The sequence below is a fragment of the Maylandia zebra genome, linkage group LG20, assembly GCF_041146795.1.
Source record: "Maylandia zebra isolate NMK-2024a linkage group LG20, Mzebra_GT3a, whole genome shotgun sequence".
In the NCBI taxonomy this organism is placed as follows: domain Eukaryota; kingdom Metazoa; phylum Chordata; class Actinopteri; order Cichliformes; family Cichlidae; genus Maylandia; species Maylandia zebra.
In genome coordinates, this window is record NC_135186.1 from 24,288,315 (window position 1) to 24,312,621 (window position 24,307).

The 24,307-nt window shown below is 40.3% G+C and overlaps 1 protein-coding gene across 2 annotated transcripts in view; it reads left to right on the forward strand.

Annotated features, from left to right (window-relative positions):
• LOC101474186 (prickle-like protein 2) overlaps positions 1–24,307 on the forward strand; it is a 63,793-nt gene that overhangs the window by 24,965 nt on the left and 14,521 nt on the right. The window contains exon 1 of one of the 2 annotated variants that reach the window (XM_004546087.4): positions 1,572–2,001. The exons of the other annotated variant lie outside the window; for it this stretch is intronic. The gene's annotated coding sequence lies outside the window, so the exon portion shown is untranslated. Of the gene's footprint in view, positions 1–1,571; positions 2,002–24,307 lie in introns of those variants that run through there. 2 annotated transcript variants of the gene reach the window in all.

Sequence of the window (24,307 nt, forward strand, 5' to 3'; positions counted from 1 at the left end):
GCTTCAGTTTGTGTGAGTAAAGTTCTAGTAGGTGAATTTGAACTGTTACTGCACAGTAACTAACATGTGCCCTTATCCGTGCATGGCCTGCACAGTTTATGTAGGCTAGCAGTAATTACTAACTTAATACTCCACACTCCAAAGTGATATCTTACTCTGAAGTCAAAATTTTGAAATATTAACTGTAAATTTCAACTTAGCTCTGCCTGGCAATTTATTTATTTTGACCGGTTTTGACCAATTAACCTAACCCCACTAACTGCGTGTCTTTAGGAAGCAAGAGAACCCGGAGAGAACCCACACAACACGGGGAGAACATGCAAACTCCACACAGAAAGGCATTTTCTGTGTGGATGGTGGCCAGATGGTGGAGTCAAACTCAGGACCTTCTTGCTGTGAGGCCACAGTGCTAATCGCCGCGCTGCACGATTTTAACAAATTAAAATTAAAATCTCCCTGATGTACCTTTAATCTTGAGTAGTAGGGGGATAAAAAAAAAGGTTCAAAGGTGCATATTTTGTTGACGTCTGCTTTACTTCCGTGCTGCTTGCTTCTGTCACAATAGTGTCATAACTCACACAGGAAATAACTTCCATGTGAAAGTTTGGGTTTTTTAAAGGGCATAGTCTCAATCTATCCTTGAGTTTGGTTTTTTGATTTTTGTATGTGGCCTTCTAAACTGGTTTTTCATCTTCTCAGCTCTTTGTTGGGAATGATAATTCAACCGGAATAACTTCATGTCAATCCAGGCCATTCTCCCACTGATTGTCACAAAACCTTGGCTATGCAGGAGCAGTAATTTAACTTCTGGAACCTTGAAAGCCCAAAATATCTCCTCCCACTGCTTACAAGGCTGCTGGATCAGTTCAGAGGCTGTTCAAAGCAGTAGTAGAACGACAATTTTGTGCTTGGTTTTAGCCTTTTTTTCCTCACTTTACAAGGAAAGTTACCAGGGTCAGACCTTCTTTTACTCAGATGTGTCTGCAGCCTTGATTGAATGAATCATATGCCACAGTGACTCACATCTCACAAGTGATGCAGTTATGATCATTGTACCCTTTTATTATATTTCCAATCGTATATTATATTCATGCCGTATTTCTTTGTAAGCTACTAAAGGAGGTGATGGACTGCACATGTTTAGCGCATATATAACATGACAAGGACAAATATATTATTATATATTATTACAAAAATCAATAAATAAACTTTAGCGATTTTCTGTCATCATCCCCACTGAGAGCAAAGTATGCCAGACAATTCTCCATGTCATTTCCATCTTCTTAAAGCTGGAGTGCATAAATACTCCTGTTATTCTTATCGGAGGCTGTGTGCCACTGTGTGATTGGCTGATAGCTGATGACTCATTTCAACAGGCTGGTGTGGGGCTGGCAAAGGAGCGGAGGGTAGGTGGTGGTGAAAAGGGGGAGCAGGAGGTGGGAGTAAAGCTTTCTCCCACTGCGTGTACGCTTATGTGCAGTGCTGTTGTACAGCGCGCTGTTTCGCACAAAAGCACACAACATAAATACTTGCAAACGGAGTCAACTTCATCTATACACTTACTCACTGTGTTTTCTGCTCATCTCTTCAGCCGCGGTTGCCTGTAGCCATACTTGAGGAGAGACATAGAGCCGGAAGGAGAGAGAGAGAGAGAGAGAGAGAGAGAGGAGGGAGAAAGAGAGAGTGAGAGAGAGGAGGGAGAAAGAGAGAGTGAGAGAGAGGAGGGAGACTTGTGTTGATCAGAGAGTCTGCAGCCCCCCAGCCTTCCCTCTGTTGCTGCTACAGTACGTGTGAAAGGAAGAGGGAGAGGCAGCAGAAGCAGATCTGCTGTTTGACTCTGAGACTCGGAGGGAAGAGCAGAGCGCTGTGAGCTGTGCAGTGCAGAGCAGAGCCAGTCAGTCTTCTGGTATGTGTCCAGTGTGAGCAACTCAGCCGAGTCCCTGCGCACTTCTGTCTGAGCTGCCTCGCACCCCAGGACTCTGAAACCAGCTACACAAACAGGTGAGTGTCAACAGAATCATGACAAAATACTCGACTCACTAAAGACTGCACTGGATGTATCCATGTGATTATCATTATTATTATTATGATTTCCACCAGTCTGTGTTTATTTTACTGTAATGTATGCATGTTACTATTTGAATATTGTAGTATATACAGGAATGATTTCACAAATGCCAAAAGTTCTTCTTAAGAAATGAGGTGTATCCACCTTTGGTTTTGTGCGCGTCGATGTGACAGGTGGGGGTGTTTTCACATATATGTTCGCGCAAACGTTAGTTTGTATGAAGGCTTGTTTACCTTCTCGCTGACAGGTGAGAAAGACCGCTGGGACTTGGGGAAAGCGTTGCCTCTGGAAGGAGTAAATGCATTTGATTTCATCCCTGTTTCCCCATGTGTCCATGTGTCCCTGCTAGAGAGAGTGGGTGGAGTGGAAACTGTTTCTGCCACTGCTCTCTCAGTGTAGTTTAGAAACAGGGGAGAAAAAACAAGATACCCCCCCCCCCCCCCCCCCCCCCCCCCAAAAAAAAAACAACAACACAAGATGAAGACAGTTTCATCTCAGAAGCTGTGCTTCAGGCGGACTACAGTATTTGATGGAATGCAGATTGCGCCTCCGTTCCAGCCCGCAATTTGTCCGTGTGGACACAGTAGTTTATCAACAACTGTCGGGAATATCTGCAGGAGTTTACACTTCAGATTTACGCTGTTTTTCTTGAGCTTAGCGTGAGCCTTTCGTCTCAACTGCGCAAGAGAACGACTGCATCCATCCCTAATTATTGTAGCATTGGTAGAATGCGATCGCTGTAGTCTAAGACTGTAGCAATATTCTCGCTTTAACATCTAATCTGTTACATAATAAGGTTCTCAGCATACTGGCTTGGTTTCAAAAATAGAGCTGACATCAAATCAAAGATCTCTCTAATGGGCCAGATCATGCATGCCTTTTTTCTGTGGCGTTATATGCAGCAAACAGTCTGCTGTTAATTTGGAATAAGGTTTTTTTTTTGGCTCACATGTCCACTTTTCTCCTGTCTGTGTTAGTGTATCATATCAGTGCTGATTTCTTTATTTGTTTTGCCCTGATTGAGCCCAAACGTAATTATTTGTACTGTGTTGCAAAGCTGGATTCCTCTTTAGCACCTTCTCCTCCATATTGGTGTGTAACACTCGTCACTTGTACTGCATCCTGGGATGTAATTACGTGTAATGGCAGCTCATGAATGTTTACCGCAGGGAATCAGCAGGTTGGTCTAGAATTATTTTCTCCACTGCAGAACTTGTTGAATGGACTTTAGTTCTTTTGAAGTTTGTCTTTGAACTAAGCCTGAATCTGACCAACTTCAAGCCTGTATGATTTGCTTAAAGAGAGGACAGAGAAATACAATCCTTTGAATAAAAGCATATGGCTGAATGAGATTTCACAGAGACACATTGTCAGTGTTTAGATGGTTTAAACCCCTGAGCCATGACCGTGATCTGGGCTGCCATTGACAGCGAAAATTCCCCTCGGTGTTTGCTGCTGTTGTTTGCCTCCAACTGTCAATCTGTCACTGCTGTGATGTTGAAAAAACAGCCCAAGCTCCCCATTGACTGTGCCACCTCCTTTTTTCACCCAACCTCCAGTATATATGTACCGACATCCATCCATCCATCCATCCATCCATGTTTCTCCCACCAGGTTTGAAATTGTCTCTTCACTTTTACCATGCGCCTCCTTCCACCCCTCTCCGCTCTGGTCGCCACAGAAACGGCTGATTCAGGAAGGGTGGGCGGGTGTCTCAGAGCTCTTGCTGCTCTGCCCCATGCGGCGCTTTCACAGTACATTTCTGCTTCTGTGCTGCTTTTATGGCCCTGATATGCTGACAGTTCAGGTGGCTCAGTCAGATGTTATACAATTGTATCAGCTACACAAAGCCTGTTTGTTCACTTCCCTCAAAGGACATGTTCAGAATTTAGACTTGCATTGCCATTCATGTTCAGTTTTTATTCTAACAATGGATCACAAGGAAGCCTCTTGATTGCCCGCTGACAAATCACTAGTGGTGGCAGATTTCTTTTTTAATGGTTTGTTTGTTAAATTTGTGCAGACATTATTTGTGGTTATGAAGTGAGCGGCTGTCTTTTTATGGTCTTCTAATTAAGTGATCCAGGGAGATTGCAGATCTGTTTTATGTGGCACCTGGGTCAGAATCAGAGTCACACTGTGTGTGTTTAGAGACTATACTGAGGTGATTAATAATGTAATATACCATGACTGAGGCGTTAAATAATAGATATTCTATGACCTTTCTCTTACATAAGGTTGATAAAATAGAATAAGAGTGATGGAGTGAAGGATTGCCATGAGTAGGTAGATCTGCAGACTTTTTATTTTTTGGTATGAATTACTTATTTATTTAATTTACACATGTATTGCAGTTGACCTCCCACTCAAACACCAAATAAAAGATTAGCTCCTGTAATTGCAGGCGTATTAAACAGAAGTGTTTTTTTTGTTTTGTGTTGTGGTTTTAACCATTTTTGTTGCATTTTTCCAGATAGCTCTGGTTGCCATGGTGATAATTTGTACAGTAGCTTAAAAACGCCACCCTTTGGAAAAGGCTTCCAAACAGGAAATGAAACTAGTGTTTTTACTGCAGTCAATTCCAAGCAGGACCCCATGAGTTCATCCTGCTGTGCCTGATTAAATTAAAATGGGAATTGTATTCACTTAGGAGATAATGGTGGAGAGAAGCTTCGTGAAAATCGAGCTTTTGATGCTTTTATGTTCGCTGTACAAGCATATTATTGATTACCGAGTCACAGCCTTTCTGTGGCATATCGCTGACGATGTAGCTACTGAGGGAAAAAAAAGTTATTTGCCGTTCATCTTATTTTGCTTTTCAAAATGCAAGAAGAGCACAGTGTAGCCATCTATTTAGTCATTAATTTGTGATTTATAGCACTATTTGGTCGGGTTCTGTTTTTTATTTTCTTCTTTTAGAGCTACAAAATTCATGCAGGTTAAAGTGTTTTTTCCACCCTGCAGTGTTCAGCTATTACAGTCAGTGGTGACGCAGCCCGAGACTCATACAGCACACTGCAGAGCCGTCACGAGACACAGCCAGAACAAAGAGCGCACACTGTCATCTAAGAGAAGAACTCAACACAGAAGCAGCCTGTTGAGGCACCAAAGTGTGACATACAATACAGCAGGACACCATGTGCTGAGACCTAACTGACTCATTCGGCTACCTTGTGGCACTAAAGGTCTCAGGTGGGACCTTGTTAGTTCACTGTTGAATATATTGCTCTTCCTTATTCTCATAAACATGAAAACAAATGGGCACGCAGAAGTTCACAGATGAAACAGTGGTACCAGGCACTTTAATCATGTGTGTCTCCACCCTGATTCCCCAAGCGCATAGCTACAGATTTGCAAAAGCAAAAGCAAACAGTCGTGGAAATATTTATTACCAAATAACTCAAATATCTTGAAAAGAAACACAAGTACAGTAAAATTGATTATTATGGGTTTTTTTGCTGTGTACAGACAAGTTTATGAATACAGTGAATTACCACAAAAAATGTGGACCAACTTAGTCCAAGAACCCACTACCACACATAACAGTGATGCTTCAAATGTTCCCTACAACATACAAAACCAGTGAGTGAACATGAGAAGGAAGTGAGTCCTGAATGCCTTTTGAAGGCAAAGCTTAAAAAGCTGGTTTTACTTCAAAGGTCACATGGCTTTTTAAAGTCACCACAGCCAAGACAACTTGCTTGAGTACAAACCAAACATCAGAATGGGGAAGAAAGGTGATTTAAGTGACAGAAGAACATCTGTGAACACATTTGAATGTGGCATGGTTGTAGGTGCCAGACAGGCTGGCTAAGGATTTCAAAAACTGCTGATCTGCTGAGACCATCTCTGAGTTTTAATGAGCTGCAATTCTCTGGGTGAAAATGTTTTGTTGATGCTAGACGTCAGAGGAGAATGGCTAGACTGCTTGAATCTAATAGGAAGGCAACGGATCACCGCTATGGTATGCAGAAGTGCATCTATCAATGCATAATACTTCAAACATTGAACAAGATTGGCTCACAGAAGACCACACAGCCTGTCAGCTAAGAACAAGAAACCCAGGCTACAGTTCACACGGGTTCACCAATGCTGGTGGACAGCAGATGGATAAAAAACACCTGAGTCTTAATTTTTGCAGCAACATTCAATGGTAGGACCAGAATCCATTTTACTTTGTATCAGTGGTTCAGGCTGGTGGTGTTGTAACGGTGTGGGAGATATTTTCTTGGCACATTGTGAGCCCCTTAGTCCAAATAAGGATTACTTAAATAGCACAGCTTACCAAAGTATTGATGCTGACCATATCTATCCTTTATGACTGCAGACTGCCCATTTTCTGATGGCTGCTTCCAGCAGGATAAAAAAACATGTTAGAAAGCATAGATCACCTCAAACTGGTTTCTTGATTTCAAATGACCCGCACAGTCACCAGATCTCGATCCAGGAACGCACTTTTGGGATGTTGTTGAACCGGAGATTCTCATCATGGATGTGCAACTGTATGATGCTATCATGTCATCATCACGTTAAATCTATGATGAGAAAAATTAACTCAGTTCTGAAGCCAAAAGAGGTTTCGACTTGTATGAGGAACGTTTACCAAATGAAGTGTCTAGTAAGTCTATATGTCCGTGTAGGAAGATTATACTCCTTTGCTTTCATGAGTAGGTTAACTATTATTGGAGATTCTGTGTTGTAATTTCAGGAGCAGGACCACGCCTCCAAACACGCTCCTTTCGGCTGTCATCTATATAAGTTCCCCCAGTTCTGCAAGCTGATCATTCTCGTTTACGTGCCCCACCCTCCCTCCCTCCTTGTTCTCCATTCTTCAACTTCTTCACTTCTATTTAGTACATGGGGATCTGCCAGGCCCGGGAGCTGTCGCCAGTCCCCTTCAAGGCCTTCCCCAAACCGCAGCTCACTTCATGTCAAAGCATTCACTTTTACCTACTAAAACGCTGTCAAACCTAAAATGAGTGTTGCTTTTTTAATTGTAGTAGCTTTACTTTTACTACATACAGCTTTTACCAAGACTTATTTATTTTTTGATAGGTTTCCCACCACCTTTTTACTTGGTCTGTCTTTTTGAAAGACAGGCTGCCTGATGAGATAGGAGACTCAGTGGATGTTGATGTTCACAGAAAACATTGTGGTCTGCAGTGAGATTAGGGAATGGGTGGAACAGAGCCGGGGAAAGTGGAGGTATGCTCTGGAGAAAGGAGTAAGTCAGTAGAAGCAAGAGAGAATACATGGATGTGAAAGAGAGGCATAACACTGAAGATGCAGGAGTAGAGGAAGTGAAAATAGTTTAAATACTTGGGATCAACCATCCAAAGCAACAGACAAAAGAGTTAAAGAAGCAAGTTCATGGACCAACTCCACCCTACCTGACCCACCTGATCTGTGACAGAAGGATAGCAGCAAGAGAGGAAGATGCTAAGATCTTCATTTGAAGTGAACAAAGGGAAACAGGGTTAGAAATTAGTATGTCAGAGGGACAGCTTAGGTTGAGCCGTTTGGAAACAAAGTTAGAGAGGCACGGCTGAGATGGTATGAGCATATGCAGAGGAGGCATAGTGAATATACCGAACAAAAGGTGTTGAAGGTGGAGCTGGGAGACCACAGAGAAAGTGGGTGGGTGGGTGGGTGTAGAGAAAGAAGACGTACAGAGGGTTGGTGTGACAGAGGAGGATTCTAGGGATAGGGTGAGATTGCGATAGATGATTTGCTGCGGTGACCCCTAAAGGGAGTAGCCAAATAAAGCCAAAGAAGAAGCTTAATAAAAATGTAGTAGAACATCCAAAAGATGATCTTAGAAAAAGAAAATAGAAGCTAGGTTTCAATACCTGACTGCTAAAAGGAGAATACACAGTAAGGAAATCATGTGAATCATGTTCCTTATAATGTCTGACTTAGAGAAAAAAGTGATTTTATTTCCATGTGGACTGAAAGGTGAATATTTACCCTCAAACTAGTCGTTAATCAAGCTCCTCTTCAAGTGCACCTTCGATGATTCCCTGTGGTTGCCTGCTGTCTGATGACTAATGTTCTCCCAAGCTTCATATTACAGCACTTTAATTGGTTTGAATAAACCAATCATTAACTTGCTCATTAAAGCTTATTGTAGCGCTGAGACCATTGTGAATTGATCAGACCAAACTTCTGTAATTGTTCCCAAAGCTTCATCGTGGTCCTGTTTGCCCTAGTTACTCAACACCAACATCCTGACTCACTGGTTCTTTAAAGATTCCTTAGCACTTAGTGTCAGTATGCTCCTGCACCAGCTTCGCTCATCTGGCCAAAGCTTCCCATCTGGACCCACTCTTCCTGCCATCTGCTCTTCTGTTTTGCTATTGGCCATTTGTGATGCTTCTAGTTCAAACAGCCCCCGCATACTTTTACTGGACGAAAAGAAGTAAGAAGATGGAAGAAGTAAGGAACAGACAAGGAGGACAGAGAGGCAGAAAGATTTGTACAGCTTGGGGTTTAAGCTCGATTCACCACTATGTGTTTCTTCAGTGCGGCGCCACTTTGCATCTCAGCAGTTTCCATCCAGTCAGTGTGTATCCTGCAAAATGCTGACTGGCATACAATAGGGATCACTAAGAGAACAACTCGCAGTTTGTGCTTAGTCAGAGAAAGGCTGTTTCCCTGAAATTAATAGTTACAGAGAGAATAAGGGACAAACAGAGGCTGCAGTCGTAGTGCAGGTGTATGGATTACTGCCCGGGGAGAGTGACAGCATGATGTAAATGCTGCCGCCGGTGTTACTGTTGTAGATGGTGGTGCAAGTTTGACCTGACTAACTGATGGATATGAGAAACGTTAACTCGAGGGGAATCATCTGTGGTTATGCTGTGGCCTGAGGTTTAATACTCACTCTATACTCATATTAATGGCATCATCATTGGTCTTCTGAAATAGCATTTTTATGTTTATGAAAATGCCTTTGAACACACACGGACCCATGGAGCACATTTTAACATCCAAAATATCTCAAATGGTCATAAAATGCCAGTGAAAGCATATTCAATCAGCCTGGGTGAGAAGTCTATGCACTCATGGCTCTATGATGGTAAACGACATGGATATTTAAAGTACTTCATGCTTAGCTTAAAGTTTCTTAAAGTTAATTAATTTTACGATATTTAAAAGTGAATATCGCAAATGCCACAAAATTACATCTTTATTTTAAGCACTATTTGAAGAACTAAACATGACTTATATACACAACAAATGACTTAAGTGTCTTAGAAATGTAATTTGATTGAGTTGAACAGTATAAAAATATATGTTGATATGATGTGATGAGCCAGGGCCCATATAACAGAGATATTTAGTCAAAGTCAAAGTAAACTATATTGTCATCTCTGCTATATACAGTACAGTATATAGAGAGATGAGATGATGAGGCTCCAGTTCCATTCAGTGCAAAAAACAACAATAAATATAAGAAGAGTAAGAAATAAATATATACTTGAAGACTAAGGTAAATATAAAAGGAATAAATATACACTTTAAAATTAAGGTAAAAAAAAATATCAATAACAGTCTAAATGTACAATTTACAGTTGAATGATTTAATGTGACCTTGAAGTGGTTTAAAATGACCAGCGTTGCAGCTTTACAGTATGACACTGAAGTCATGTTTTAAAATATGCTGAAGTTTGAACTGAGCATAAAAATTGGAAATAAAGGTGATTTAAAGGAATTTCAATGTAGACAAAAGAGAAATTATCCAACGAGCAGCAGATTTCTTGGAGAAAATGTCTTTTTGATATAAAAAATCAGGGGAGAATGGTCAGACAGTAACTCACAATAACCACTTGTTACAACCGAGGTATGCAGAAGAGCATCTCTGAATGCACAACACATCAAACCTTAAAGCTAATTGGCTATTGCAGCAGAAGACCGTAGCCTATTTGCTATGGTCTTCTGCTGTAGTAAATCGGTTACAGCAATTTGCTGTATTTCTGACAGCTAATAACAGGAAAATGAGGCTAGAGTTTGCACAGACTCACTAAAATCAGACAACAGAAGGCCACAAAGCCATTTCTTGGTCTGATGACTTTTGATTAATGATGTGAAATTCAGATGGTGGGTTCACAGTTTAGCATAAACAACATAAAGGCATGGGCCCATCCTGCATTGTATTAGTGGTTCCAACTACAACCACTACAGTGGTTCAAGTGGTGTAATAGTGTTAGGGATATTTTCTTGGCACACTTTAGCCCCCTTGATGTCAAATGAACATTGTTTAAATGCCACGGCCTTCATGAGTATTCCTTTAAGATCTTCTACGGCTAATTCCAACAGGACAATGTGCCATGCCACAAAGCTCACATCATCTCAGTCTGGTTTCTTGAACATGAACAGTCACCTGATCGCAGTCCAGTACAGCACCTTTCTAGGGATGTTGTGCATCAGGAGAATCATATCATGAATGTGCAGCCAACAACACTGTGTAATCCTTTCATGTAATTATGGACCAAAATCTTTGAAGAATGTTTCCGGCACCTTGTTAAATTTGTGCCATTAGGAATTAAGGCAGTTCTGTCTAACTTGGTAATGGCAAGATGAAAGATAACTTCAAACATAATTTCTACATTCACAAATTGAACCATTAAATAAATGTTAATATATAAACAGTGAATTATCTGAAATAAATAAAATTATATAAAATATTTTCATTAAATTTTTGGATCTTGATATTAATTCAGTCTTAGTTTTTTTTTGCTTTTGCTTGACTTCATTTTAAATAATGCATACTAGATTTTTAAAAAATGCATAGGATGCGGTTCTTGCTCCAAGGTCTTCTGTGCTCTTTGTCAGTACCCAAAGGCATTTTTTTTTTACTGATTGGCAGTTCTCACTTGATACCCAGGTTGCAGAGAAGGGAGAAAAATGCATAAAAAGCAGACAGAAATCCCATCACCCAAACGCCCTCGATCTAAATCCAGAGACCTTTGCTATTCTATGTCACCTCCCCATTCCATGAATTTTAGCTGTCGTCTTAAGAAAATATCTAAATTCAGACTTTTCCTCTTATTTTATCTTTTTCACTTTCCCATTTCTCTCCTCAAATCTCATCTCATGAACTCATATTATACCCCCTTCAACTCCAATACGATTTAGATTGTATAAAAACAGTGTGAACCATATTTCTTCTTATATTTGCATTTTCACTCTATGATTTGGGAAGTTTGGCCAATAAAGTGATCTCTTCTCTCTTCTGTTGGCTGAAGGAGGGTTTCTCAGGAGGTTTAGGATTCAGTTTCATTCAGACAATTTCAACCAGGAGAAGGTGATTATATTGTAGCTGAGTTTTGATTATAGTTGCCAGTTTAGGGTAGCTAAACTGTCCCAATAGTCACACCACAGCTCTGCAAGGCTGTACTTCTGTTTTTTTTTTTTTTAATAGAGATGCTATGAGATAAATCCTAATGTCAGGTAAAAGCATTTTTAGCATGTTCACAGTCCTATTCTAACACATGCATAATGCCAAGAAATTTTGACTTCCCCATGGTTGCTAGAAGTGAATAAAATTCATCCTGAGCGGAACAGGGCATGTCTGTATCAAATATCGTGGCAATCCATCCAATAGACATGTTTTATGCAGCCCAGGGGTTCATCAGAGGCATTGGGAAAGCCCTTTTAGAGACTAAATGGATATCCACAAATCATGTTGTGCAGGTAAATGTAAAACTATACTGAAATCAAACACCTTTCATTTTTGTGAAGCTGCAGGATAATTACTTCACAGATAAAATCTTTGGTTTCCTACTATGAGCTCTGCATCAATGTGGACAGCTTTGACAACACGAGAACATAATGCGGGCAAAGTTGTTAGCTATTATGCCTCCCTTTGTAAAAACCACTCAAACTCAAATACTTCTGACCAACAAATCTGCTCCAAAGCTGCAGCACCTGCCTCTCATCAACCCCCTCATCAAGCAAAATAAGATCACTGTTAATCCACTTGTCTCAGCCCAACAGTGCTTTCTCTGCAGGCTCAACCATTCCCTCTGGGACTCCTGGAAGCCAAGAAGAGTATAGAAAGGTGCTCACAGCCTACACGCTCACTTTCTTTTTCCATCTTTTTATTAACGCCTTCATTTAGGTTTTTAACTTAATGCAGTTAGTGGACAAGTGGTATTCACTTAAAATACGTAGAAGTACTTAAAAGTACTTAAAATATTACCTTATTTGAGTATTTATATTTTCTACTTGGCTATGATACATTTTTAAGATTAAATTAAGGTTTTCCTTGCATTTTGCATATTTTTGCTTTTGCTAAAAATAATAATTACATTAAATTAAATGTGTTATTTGTTAGCAGGTCTACAGATGCAATAATGCTATACTAAAACTTAAATAGAATTTCTGAAACTGTATTTCCATATTGGAACAACAATGATTGCATCTCTGATTTGGCCATTATAATGAGAAATGAAGGATTTTGAATACTGATGACTTTTACCGAAGTAAATGTCAGAGTACCTGTAAAAAAACAAAAAAACAAGCGCTTTCTATTTTTGAATCAAACTTTATTTGGTGTTATTTGGTCAAAAACTAATCGTACCTCATCATTTTGGACTTCATTTATATTTATTTACTTGCTGTCCCCCGCTAACGCCCCCAAATGTTTCTCTGACTCCTTCTGCTTGTGTTGATCCCTGATGGCAGCTGCTAATGCTGGCCCTCTCATCTGGCAGGGGAGATCACAAAGGTGGAGGAGTTACGGGAGTTATTTTGGCTGCAAAGTCCTCCAGAGCACCATCAGGGGAGATCCAGTAACGAGGAAGTAATTGAATTTGAGGTTTCGGCTAATGATTTTTCCAACAGCAGGACGCTCCCCCATTCTCAGGGCTCGCAGCGTCATGCATGGTCTCCGCAGAGCGTTGCTCAGGCAAGCCCTAAATCATCCATTAATGACTTTAGAGAAGCTAAGTACCTCTTACTCTTTTAACAGACATGATTTAATGGCACTTGTTAATCCAACAACATACAGAGCTTTCCATTTTGCGTCGCTTTATAGGCTTCGCTGAACAGATGTTGTAGTAGATTTATTGCCTTTGGACAAGAGCAGTACTGTTAAAAGCCAATTAGACTGTAAAAATCTCAACCAGATCAGGATGTTTTATTATACCTTTGCATTTCAATTTGTTTGTTTTCTGGCTTGGATCGTTGTGTCTGTAAGGGAATTTGTTTAACCAGTCTGCTAATTTCAACCTTTTGCTCCACACCTATGAATTTCTAATGATCTTTTAGCAGAAGAGTGAGTTGCTCACTTTGTATAACTTTGCAGTTGTAGTTATCATTTTGACACCTCAGATTACAAGGTTACATTAATAGTCAGCTTTCACATCTGTAAGAGTATATCAGTGGCAAGATAAGTGTAGTCTTAATGTAGTCTAAGTACAAACTCTGTTAGATATCATTCTTTCACCAGACAGATTGACAGATTTAAAGCTCTTAAATCTGAAACTTGGCAACTTCGAGGCTGATTGGGCTCCATTTGTAGTTCAGTCAGGAACGGAGACTTCTCCCCTTGGACCCCTTGTCTCCTCACCTCTGTTGGTATCATTTTTATCCTTTTTATCCTACCCTGCATAATCTCCATCTCACTGTCTGCCTTTTCTTACACCAAACCTTATTCAGTTATCTACCCTCTATTAAGGTGCTTGATATATTTATTTTTCTTTCCGTCTGGGAAGCCGCTCTTATCACAAAATGAGGTATCATAATTGTTCCTCTTATTTCACCCTTTGTAAGCCCAACGGTTGCTCTCTCTCACACACACCAACACGCACACTCACTATATTTGTCCCCGGTGCTATAACCCATTTAAGTCCGACGTCTTGTCACTGCCCTTCAGCTGCAGAATCCCGGCTAATGGCCACCAGGTTTTTCTCATTAGTTAATTATGTTTTGTGATAATGTCTACAGCTTTGAGCTGCTAGCTGAATGGCTTTTAGGCTAATGGTAACTGATCGCCTCGGTACACGGATCAAGATTGGCCTGCTTTTTTATTATTCAAGCAATGTCACAGCCATCTTTTATTCTTCATTTAGCCACACAGACTAGCTGGTGTTGGTCTTATTGTGCTGCATCATATCGCTTGTGACTAAAGGTCATAAGTTAATAAAAAAAAAGGCTCTATCAGAAATAATGGTAGCCACTGCTGGTCTATATGTAGTCATATTTTTTTTTTCTCTCAGCAAGTTTTTCATTCATGCGAGGGTTAACAGATTTGCATTTTCACTGGGAACACCTGTAGCACCGTTAGACCATCTCACCCCGGTTTTGTCTGGCTCTACTGAGAGCTAATAAATTTGTCTCATCTTGTTGTGTGCTTCTTTTGTCCTGTCACAGTCAACTTGCATTTTTTGTTTGCTGGCGTGAGTCATTACATGAGGTCCATTGTTGAGTCGCTCCACAAAGCATGGGTTTTGGGAAAGTGCTACAGCAATGACAGAGGGTGTCAAATGAATCATGCCTCTATTGGCTACTTTCTCCAATCTTTTGATTTTGGGTAATTTATATATTCAGTTCTGTGTTTCCTTTGTGTAAAACCCGGGTCCAGCGGGGAGCAAATGTTGCTAGTGCACATTGCTATCTGCACAGAGGTCTCTGTTGCTTGCTTTTTGTTTACAGCAAAAATGATGCATCTACTACTACCTCAGTGGACCACCAACTATTTGCTAGAAAGCTGTGTGAAAAGATGTGATTTATTCTCCGTTGTACCACTTATACTTAACTAATCACGGCTGCACTGGGAAGGTGATCCAAAACGTTGCAAAGCACTCACACAACTAAGCCCTGGTCTGAACATGAAAAGACGACTCTTCGTATGGACAGCACTTTACACATGCACTGTGAGAAGTAAATCCTTCCCATATGGCAGCATCCACACATTCATCAGCCCTTCTGCGTCGGTTTAAAAAAAAACATTGCGGCTAGTTCGCTGCCAGTAAAAGGGAGATTATGGAAATATATTGAGATTTTTAACATTATTTCTGGAGGGAGCGATGAGATTGTGAAATTCATAGAGTGCCGTAGCATCATAACCAACCAGTTTCAGAAAAAGAAAAGGGTTTTCTTTCTTGGCCTTAAACATATTTCATCTTATATAATTCATCCCTTTAGGGGTGCACATATACTGGTGTTTCATATGTGTGCAATTGTCAGCGCCGGTCGTAACCCAATGAGCATAGCTGTAGGTTGTATAATAACACTGGGTAATTACACAGGAAAGAAGTAACACGATGAAATTGCTTTTTTTAAGGGAACTACAATTAAATCAGTATACCCCTATGTCAAGTTCCTCTCTGAGTTGTGTTTAATCTGCAGTGTTGCACCGTTTTATCTGAACTTATTGTTAAAGCCAATAAAGCTGCTGTCCAAATGTGCCCCATTTCATTTAGCTCTGGCACATTTACTGCCCTCCCAACAAAATAAATGACAGCGTCAGTCATTTGAGGGAGAAAAACATTACCAAAAACCAAAACTGAAAAAAAACTCTAGAAGGAATAGAGACAGGTGCAAAGGAGTGAAACTCTGCAAAGGGAAGGGGTTGAGGAGAGGAGATTGGCAGAGAAAAAATAAAAGAAAAAAAATAAAAAAAAATAAAAAATAAAAGTTTAACAAAGGTGACCAGCCCTAACTGCATTATCTTAATTGTAACCAAACCAATTATCTGAACTCTAATTTAAACAAAAAAACCCCAAGAAAACTTGCTTATTTGAGAAGCAACAACATTTGTTTTCTTCATGGAAACTTTGCACATCGCTTTGTTTACAGTCAGTGGGAGAAAGGACAATTGTTTCAGTCATACATGCACCTAGTTTGTAAATCGTTACGTAAATCAGAACTTACATAATAGCCAATATAACATTACTCCCCACCTTAGGTTTAACCGCAAAATTACATACTGCCTTGACTCAACAATAAAACACAGCAGTGACTTCCTCATTGCTCTGACCCTGGAATCCTTTGTAGTAATGGAGCAATCCGGCAAAACAACAAGCAATTTAAAGGGGTTCGAGCCCTATTCCCTCACAGCATCAAGACGGCTCTGGGATCTGGCCGACCTCTGATGCTCCGCTGAAGCTCTCCGTGCTTTTGTGGCTAAAATGTTGTTGTATCACAGGAAAATGGCCCAGCTATGTGTGTTCATCTTCTCTCTGCCATGATTTTTCATGTGAAGAGACCAGTGGGAGGATGTGTAAAAGTGCATAGCAACAGACTCTTTCTCTCGTGTTCTCTCGCTCTCTCTCGTTCTCACATACTCGCACAGGCACATTAACACACACACACATGCACAGACAAACAAATACAAGGCAGCACAGATATAGCGCACATGTACCCTCTACCCCACCAGCAACACAAGGCGCTGTGGAATAATAACGGTCCCATATTAAAGAGTACACCCTCAGGCAAATGATGTAAATGGCATCACACACAGGAATTAGCCTCAGTTTATGAATCACCAGCAGCTGTTGAGGGAAAAAATGCGCCGCTGCCCGCCCAGCTGCCCCACTTGCACAGGTCACAGGCTCGGTCTGGAGACTGATTCACTTTGTGTGTTTATATGTATATATATATATATATCACAACTTCAGATAGAGTCACTGCGCCTGTGGCAGCCCATCGCTCCTCAGAGCTCTGCTTGTCATCGTACCCGATCGCACCTGTCTGTCTGATCATTCGTTAAAATTCCAACAAATACGAGGATGCGGGCAGTATCCATTTCCATTCCCCGAGTCGCCGGATGGTGCCTGTGCAGCGGTGTAGAGTGTGATTCGCCTGTTGAAACCCTGCAATTCTATTTCAGGCCATCCCACACACAGTGGGAGAGGAGCAGAAATGTGTCACCCTTTAATTACAGCTTTTCAGGTTCTTGTGAAATTTTGTGCATCTGTAGGTAAAAGAGTCCTACTTTGGATTTCAGAAACACACCTCCAGCAATTAGCACATCAAGAAAATGAACAGTGTGTGTGTGTGAGAGAGAGAGAGAAAGAGAGAGAGAGAGAGAAAGGGACAGCGATAGAGAGAGTGCTTTATTTGCTTTAATTTTAAGCATTTTGGTCTAGTCGCCTGTACTTTTTAGGATCCAAAGCTTCGGCACATGAAAATCCTGTCCCTCCAGCTATTGATGACAACACTGCGTGAAAAATGCAAACAGCCAGTCTGAGTGTGTGTTATGTTCCCAATTATATCACCAGTATTGTCACTTACTCAGAGCTTTTCTCAGTCTGTTCTGCCAGCTGAACTGCAGAACATTATTCCTATAGGGTCAGCCCCTTTCAATTAATTTCTTGTTAGTCCTGATCCAAATAAGCTGCAGTAAGAATTTAATCCTCATAACTGGATTATGAGCTGATTGGCACTACAAGAGCCGATTGTTATTGAAATGAAGGGTTATATAATTGTGGATGGATGACAAATTGACAGCCACCAATCGTTCATGTGTAAAATCATAAACTTCTCTTCAAGATTTCTAGCTTCTATCCGGAGATGAGAATTAGCAGTGTGTTGGCTGTTTTTTATGAGCGTCCTTGATAATGATTCTTCACGCAGGCCTCAGAGAGCCGTTGAACACACAAACACGCACACACACCTCCCCGTCTGTGCGTGTGTGGTTTAAGAAACAAGATGGAGGAATGAAGGATGCTGAAATAACTTGAAAGATTGCATTTTCAAGATTTATTCCCAGTAAAAGCTAATCTGAAATTTTTTGCCTTCTTGTCATCCTATTCATCTGTGTATCTACGTTTAGAAAAACAAAGAACACATTTCCTGTGAAGCCTCTTGCCCAGTTGCCATGCTGTTGCAGAGGCTTTCCTTTTCATTGAGTGTATACATCTAAGAGTTTCTGTATTTGCACAGCCACACTTACCTTGTGACAACCTGTTGCCGTGCCATTATCCCCTATGGAAGGTAACTGTGCTCTGGCACACTTGCTTCCTGCTGCTTCAGATAATTCCGTCTGTCGTTGGGTGACAGGTTGGAAAGGCTGTGCGTTCAAGAATCTCAAATGTGTGCGAGCAGACTGTGCATGTGTTTATAACCCTTTATTATTAATCAGGGATAACAGTGAGGTCAGCAGGGGAGGGGAAAGAGGCCAAGGGTTGACATTTTGGGCTGTTGTTAGTCCAGCAGGGAGGCTCACACACACCAGCGTCAGTGGAGCAGTAGGTTACTATTTCAGTCCTGCCAAAAGTGCTTTGTTGTGTCACCATGAATCTGTCTGAGTACAGTTAAGTGTTTGTGAAAGGACATCACGTCGTGGCTGATTTCAACACGAGTAAGAGTTCTTCTTGCGTCTTTGAGTGTAACCGAACACGCTCAGTCAGTGCCAAACCAAACTATACCTGCCGAGCCGCTGAAAAGCCATTTGCATGAGGAAGCCGGTCGAGGTGAGGAGGACGATACCAGATTTCATCCATCTGTGGTCCCGTGAAATTGATTATATCAGCTGATTACGCAAGCGAGGAGTGAGATGAGCAACCAAATTAGTTTCACAGTGCAGCACCGGGTGCAAGTTCGTAGGATCCGGATGTCAATGGATGAAACCAACAAACTGACAGCATAGTTTATTTAACTACTTTTTTACTTTTTAAATTTATAACTACATTCTACTGTCCAGTTCCTACACCTCCATGTTTTAAACCTAGACATGTAAGGGCCTTGGGCAGATAATTACCAAAGAACTCTGAGAATGAGGGTCACTAGAAAGTCACTAGAAAATTATTAGTGACACAAAGAGACGCCATCTTTGGATGTCCTCCTCATCGCGTATGATGAAAGAGCTAAGACGAGATGTCTGAAGTAGGAAAATAACAGCGAAGCTGTTTAAGAAAATTTGCACAACTACTTAACAAATATGAGGAAAGTAAGCCAGTGGTTCTTTATCAGTTTTCCATTTTGCATTTTGATCACTCGGTATCTGCATAATTGTGCCACCTTAGCAGTATCCGTCTAATGAATGGGTAAATGAATGAGGCCTGGCTGAGATGTTTAATTGCTGGTCATCAAAACCAGCTACTTTGTATTTTTCCTTACAGCTCCACTGAAGCCAAAAAGCAAATGTGTTTCAGATTTTCCATAACTGGCCTCTACTGCGTATAGCATGCCAATTTGTGTATTTGTGTACCAAGCCCTTCCCAGGGTATTGTCTTATGCATGTAGAAAGAGGCTAACTAAACCACTACCCATTCTTTAACATATGTATAGCTAGTATATATACACAGCAGAAAATGTGTGAGCAGCAAGCTTCAAACCTCCCACTGTACTCTGCCCTTTAATATTTAATCGGATGTGCTGAGTCTTTGAGAACGTGATGCTGTTGAAAGTGGCAAAGTGCTGCCATTACCAATAGAGAGGAGAGGATATGTTGCATCTGATTTTACTGATTGTTTCAAGCACATATTTAGAGGTTTAACATTGTTCCTAAACCCTGAACAGTTTGCTGAAACACTGCAGCAGAAGCCACAACAGGCAAAAGTGATTAATTACTTTATGCTGGGATTATAATTCTGCACACTGTTTGTTTACAATGACATAATTGTCTGCATACAGCACTGATGGTAGCTGACAATCAAGATGCTGTTGAGACAATTACAAGCCTCTTTTGTCCTGATTTTGTGTAGTAAGGGAGTGATTGCATTCACTTTAAGACAGTTTTTTTCAGATTGTAAGATCTAATATTCAGACTAATGTCTTGAATATGAAGAGCTCCATTAAAAGCTTGTTGTTTTAAAGAGAGGATTGTAAACGCAAAGAGGCAGGGAATTTGTTAGCTAATGTAACATTGTAATTACTCTTGGCATTCTGTACATCGGGAACAGATAAAGAGATTAAAAGTCAGCTTAGCATCTTTCTCGCCGGCATGGAGGTAGTCCTTTTTAATTGGCATTTCTCTGACCGCGAAGGGTTAACAGAGCTTCGGTCAGGCTCTGTGCTTCAGCCGAGCACCTTCTCTCATGTCAGCTTTTACATAAATAAGAGCTTTTTCTCTCCATCACTCCCTCTCCTTCTCTTTCTCTCATGCACACCCACACAGAGCCTGTCAGAGGCACATGAGGATGGGAGGAGGAAGGAGGGAGGTGGGTGAAGCATGACACGTGAAAAAGGAAAAGCATTGCTCTTAACGCTGCATCTACAGCCCTTTATCTATTGTTTCTTTGTATCTTGCCTCTTTCCTTCGGTTTCCCGATAACGTATGCTTTCAAGAGTCGCTTCTCTCAATAATATTGGAGCTATTGTGCGTCGAGCCTCTTCTCTTTGTTCTCAAAATTACCCAATTTGTTGTGAGGATCTTCTGTCCTCTGGCAAAGAGATGTGGATTAATCTCGATTAATTTATGTGTAAATGAAGGCTCCGCTAATTGGATTCGAGTGAAGAAGAGGCAAATTATAGAAAAACTAAATTCAGGTTCAGAGATTATTTAAGAGTGAAACACAGTGTGCCTTGTCCATTATTTAATAATGTCAACATAGTTAAGAGAAAATATAGTGAAGGGGGAGATTCTCCATCTTTGTACGTTATAATTAAATCAATAAAATCATGGGCCTACATTTCTACAGGCACGCATTGGATGGGTGTTGTTGAAGACTTTGCACACCAATTGGTTGCTATGGCAACTTGCAGAGTTTTTCCAAATGACCTACAGTTGGCTGACTGCAGCCTCTCTGTGGTACACTTCAGCTGAGTTGTCTTCTCTTCTGTATACTTGCCGCTGCACCTGGTTAAAATAACATTCGTCAGTATCTGATATTTATATTTCTATGTATCATTGCCAGTATAGCCCCCCCCCCCCCTCCACACACACACACACACGCACAAACACACACACTTTTAAGTTTAACAACATTTAATACATGTGGAATTAAGTTCCCTTTTTTAGATCACTGTGATAATATCTCTGCTTAATTATCCCAATTAATTACCAATAAGAAACACTTGTTTGCATTAGTGTTCCCCGTATTTATTATGAAGCTCCAAATGAGCACAGATGCAGCCACCAGATTTTAGATGCCATATAATTAGTTGTGGGTGCCAAGGTGTGTCAGTCTGATATAGTCCACAATAAATCTGACAAGCTCAAGTGAGGTCATGGATACAAGAACATTTCCAGCTCAGTGAACCTCCCTAAATAAATTATTTAGAAATGAAAGGATTACACTCAGCTGTAGTTCTGCACAAGGCAGGCTGTCCTCACAAGGCAGGCTGTCCTCACAAACTCAGTGACCTTTTAAGAAGAAGACCAGCGACGGAGGTCACCAAGAGACCTGAAATGACTCTGAACGGCTCTGTTTGGCCTGGGGCTTCACCAATCACAGACTGAAATCATCAGAGAATGAAGAGAAAGCTTTTCTCACACTCACAATAACACTGAAGGGGTTTTAATCCACATCAAACCTTCTTCAGTAAAGCTCGAACTTTTTGTAGGACCATTATTTTTTAAAGTATACTACAAATGTGAATCATTGTGGGATTGTGGAAGCATGACAATATAAGATATTTACATTTTACTGTAAAGAAAATGTGGTATTTGTTTTAGTCTCTGTTTTCTTCATTTGTTTTAATCTAATCAGCTCCATATTGCATTATTTATGTTTATGCAGTGTTATAGTGAAAGTCAAGAAAGTCACATTGTAGGAATAATGTAATGATTATTCCTGCAACGTGACTAATTTCTAATTACCTTTTTCTATTTCACTGAAAGTGTATCGATTAGATGGCACGTCATTTCTGCCTCAGATCTTCACACACTGTTAATTACAAAAGCCCTTTAACATCTATATACTTAAAAACCCTCAAACCTAAATAACACTAAATGTACATTAAGTAGGCTTTGTGGTATATTTGTAGACCTATTATGCTCATTTCCAGGTTGTTATTTTATACCTTGGACTCTATTAGAGCAACCACAACATTCTTTATTTATCCCAGAGGGGCTCCTTTCCCTTTAAGGCTGCCTGTCTTCTGATTGGCTCCCTCTCAAAACAGAAGGTTTGAACAGGAGAGGGGTGGAGCTTCTTCTGCTCTTACAGCCAGAGCTGTGTGACTGAGATGACAACATTAGGCTAACCTTCTCCTATTGTGATCTGAAACAGAGCTTTAGGAACTAAAAACTAAGAAAAGCCATTATAGGGGCAACTTAAATGGTTAATACACATCTATGAAAATGGTTTAGAAACATTTAAACTTTGTACTTTCTCTTGCAATAAATTGCAAATATATTTTTAGTGAAAAAAAGATTACCATCATGTTTTGAACTGGAAAAAAAATGATTGCAGTACATGATAATTTTCTAAAATCAAAATCAGCCATTAGAGTACTCTCTTAAGAGGCAGGAATATTTACAAAGGCATGTGAAATAAATGTTCAAAGCCTAGAAGGCAATTACATGTAAGTTAAAAAAAATAATAGAAAACTTTGTTAAAATGTTTGTTTCGTCTCTAAATACATTACCCATTTTTTCTGAAAATGCATTATGCCGAAGTTGCCTCCTCCAGGAAACAGAACTTCACAACTTGTCTCTCCTCTCTCTCTCTTTGTGTTGCTGGGGAAGAACAGAGGAGAGTGCTATGACTAACCAGTCGGCCTGGCGAGTGTGTATTACGTCAAAAAGTCACACACTCATCAGCAGCCTTCTGTACCAGCTGAATGTGCATTCAGTCAAAAGTTAGAGTGTAAAGACAACACCCTGTGTTGTCAAACAGTTGGACACTGTGTCTTTGTTTAATAATGCACAGTAGAGACTTACAGTACATCTTAATAAGTGGGGTGTGAAGGGACCATTAATCGAAGCACTGGTGCGAACAGTGACGCTGTCGTCCTCTCAATCTAACAATTTGTGCTGCAAAATGAATCCCAAATGCTCCTCAGTAGCACAAATACTGGGCACAGGGAACAGGATCACTATTGCATGTTTGTTTGTTACGCCTTATGTATGTTTTGTATTCAATTTTTAAAATATAAGCTGCTTTCTTTTACACACTGTAAATGACACACTGTATTTGTGTAATGACAGCATAACAAAGGAACAGAATTAAAATCTTCTGCACTTTTACGTTTGTAAAATCTGAGTAAAACCGAGTTTATTCTTCTGTAATTATGGCTGCCTTGTTAGCTTAGAAGACACAACATGTAATTAAGGTAATATTGGAGCTGTGGGAAGTCATATCATTCCTCATTAGATTAAGGCTAGCTATGTTTCCCCCTGCCTTTAGTCTTTATGACATACTTGGCTGAACCAAGCCAATCTCTCTTTAGATAACTCGGAGATCGGGGTCTCAGAGGTGTTCATTACGTGTCCAAACAAATCACTGACACCAGGCCCATAAGATCAACTGAAGGCGCTATCAGCAGACATGTGTGCTGCTTTGGGATAAGAGGTTCACTTAAAAATGTCAAAACCAGAAACAATCAGCGCGTCATCACAGTGGCTTTGTCTTACTGATGTATATTTTATGCATAGAACATTAGAATGAGATCTATAGTTGTTTTTAATTAACAAAAAGTGTTGTCACTAATCCCTAGCCAGGAACCTTGACTACTTGGAGTGCTTGCTACTTTTCTTTTACAGTTATAACAGAGGTGTCGTTGCTTATTTCCATGTAATAAACTTTCATTTGATATAAAAAAAGACAGATCTGGCTTTTGTGACCTCAGTCATTGATTAGTGAAGTCACCGTGTGAAACCTCCATTGGCATCATGCTGTTTAGAAGCTAGACAAGCAAGAAGGTAGATCTGGCATAGAAGTCTAATGGCACCATCTGTTCATAGGGAAACTTATCAATGACAAAGCAGACCTGCCTTGTACTTTTTGACTCTAGTGAGGACTGTGATTTATCAATTTAAGATCATATTGTATTCAGTACAGCTTAAAACTAGCAGATGAAATACTAAAATTATCAGGAAAGATTAAGAGAGCAATTAGTGCTGGCCATTTGTAAGGTTACAAGTCCAGGACACCTCTGTGTTGCTTTTGCTTTTTATCTTTTATATACAGTCTATTATGTTTTTAGTTTTCTTGAACCTCTTTCTAACTTTGAACTATACCTCTTCCCCCCAGCTGCTGGCTATATGTACAAATCAGTCTACTTGCCTTTTGATAAAGCTGCAGTCACACAAAGAAAGCAATTTTGCAGTGACGTGGTGACCAAAGATCACAGAAAGTCAGTGGGTAAAAAAACGCTGGCAGTGCAAAATGTGGGGGTCCT